This window comes from Ochotona princeps, chromosome 3 (genome assembly GCF_030435755.1).
Source record: "Ochotona princeps isolate mOchPri1 chromosome 3, mOchPri1.hap1, whole genome shotgun sequence".
Taxonomy (NCBI): domain Eukaryota; kingdom Metazoa; phylum Chordata; class Mammalia; order Lagomorpha; family Ochotonidae; genus Ochotona; species Ochotona princeps.
This window is the reverse complement of record NC_080834.1, coordinates 59,145,387-59,147,530: the sequence shown is the minus strand read 5'-3', so window position 1 is coordinate 59,147,530 and position 2,144 is coordinate 59,145,387. Positions and strand designations below refer to the sequence as shown.

The window sequence follows — 2,144 nt, the reverse complement described above, 5'->3', positions numbered from 1 at the left end:
ATGGTGTTACTTGCATACGTGTATCTGACAGGCATTCTGGCCCAGCAAGCTTTGAAACTTGGAGCCAAAAGAAAGAATGTAAATAATTTGGTGATAAACAAATTGAAACCTGCATGTGAAACTTTCATGTCTTCCAGTATGGGTAAATATGCCTCTGAAGCAGCGGACATGCATGTACACCCATTAATTAGGCAAATGTACTTGTTAAGACTGAAGATTTCCCACACCTGTGGATGAGATGGAGCGTCACATGGAATATAGAGTCGCATGCAAGGATCATGTTTCAAATCTCAGATGTAAATTTGGCTGAATTCATCTTCATGGGGAAACGAAGATAAGACAGGGGTGCAACTACAGACCCTTCTGAATGTTGCTATATATATTTCACTTTAGAATCTCTAATAGGCTAGAAGAATTCTGCTAAGTCATTTCCAGCCAACAGTAATGTCGGGTGGTTAACTGGAAGCTATATACCACAGAGAAATCTTTCATATCACTGGCAATTATTTGCTGTCATTCAGAGAGTACAAATGACTATGATATCAATAAAGAACATTGGCTACACAAAGATAATTTAGAACTGAATGGCTGTCACCATCTCACTTCTGTTTGGTGCTGGTGTACCTGTGATTGGTCTGATTGTTAGGGAATTTTGACATGAAAGACAATGAAATACCTTGGAGTGGTGCCTGCCAGTGACTGATGCCAAAAGTAAGAATGATGATCTAGAGTGTAGCATTGCACAGCAATCCAGTGACTTCTTCCCTGTTCAATTTTCCTTTATCTCTAAAATTTTTACTGTAACATGCTGTTTATTAAAGTGACCCAGTGGATGGAAACAGCTGTGTCAAATTTTCCAGAGTCCACTTTCCTAGCGGGTAAATATAAAATTTTGTAATGTAGAGAAGATGGATCCAAACGGGAAAAGTGTTAAAGAATAACTGACAGTGGCTGAAGAGCTTTTTTACAAATTCAAAGCTATTTGAGATTTTATTTATTTATTTTTCCTTGAAACAATGGAGGGTTCTGTGCTCAGAAGGACCTTCAGCTGACCCCTAGTGTTTGAGGGTCACAGAGACATTGTTTGGCAGAGAAATGAACACAAACAAAAAGCAAAGTATGTTGATTGCTTTGGCAGATTTTACTGACCAGCAGGAAAACAAATTCTCCAGAGAAGCCTCCAAACATTGCCTCTACATTTGCCTAGATTGTTACAATATTTTAATCTCTCAATGCAGGGACACTTCATACTTTGCTTTAAAAATGTTTCCTTGTTAGAGGATTAAAATATATTTCTCCTTTCCTTTACCTTCAGCTTTTCATTTGCATGCATTCAATCAAGCTCTGAGATCATCTGTACATAGACACACTAATTCTTTGACCCTCCTGGAACTCTTGATATACTCTTGATTTTTGGCCTGCATAGGTGAATTACTTTAAGAGATTGAGGTGCAGAAAACAGAGTTTTCTGTTGTCATTTTCCCTTATCCTTTTTTTTTTTTTTTTTTTTTTTTAGTGCAGGGGTGGGTGCAGGATTTTCTCTCAAAGCCTGTCCCTCCAGCTTAGAGTAGTACTGTATATCTCACTTGTGCCAATATTAGAAATAATTGAGTAGCTTTCTGATGACACAGATCTCCATTTAAGAATAGTTATGTCCATTTGGGGACTTCACACTCAGCTGCAATCACATCTCCTACTAATGCTGTCCAAGCTTCCAGGACTCCACAGTTCAAATACCTAAGCTGAAGTGTAATAGTTCACAATCTTTGTAATACATTCGCATTTCTCAGGTTTACCACTTGCCTTTTAATGGCTGCTCTGCCATTAGTTCCCTCCTTTCCAGCAGAAATGAAGTTATGATTTTGGGGACTGCAGGATCATTAAGTTCCTACTAATTCCACTGGCCCTGAAGTATCAAAGAAACTCCATTTCTGTCACTAGCTGTTTACTATTTCAAGAGACAACTGGTTCTATTGCGATGTAGAGCTTACCTATACGTGTCCCATTTTCTTCTAGCCTGCCTGATATTTTCCACCTGTCCATTGCTATCTGTGAAGTCCTCTTTCCTTCCAAACCTAGTATAATCATGTACTGGTTATTTCTCAGTTCCATCTCCTCTAATACCTTTTCTATCAGACAGCCCA

General features: G+C 38.5%; 1 pseudogene; it reads left to right on the top strand.

Moving 5' to 3' along the window:
* LOC118758855 (coatomer subunit delta-like) lies at positions 1 to 898 on the top strand (annotated as a pseudogene).
* Positions 899 to 2,144: the final 1,246 nt, after the last annotated feature.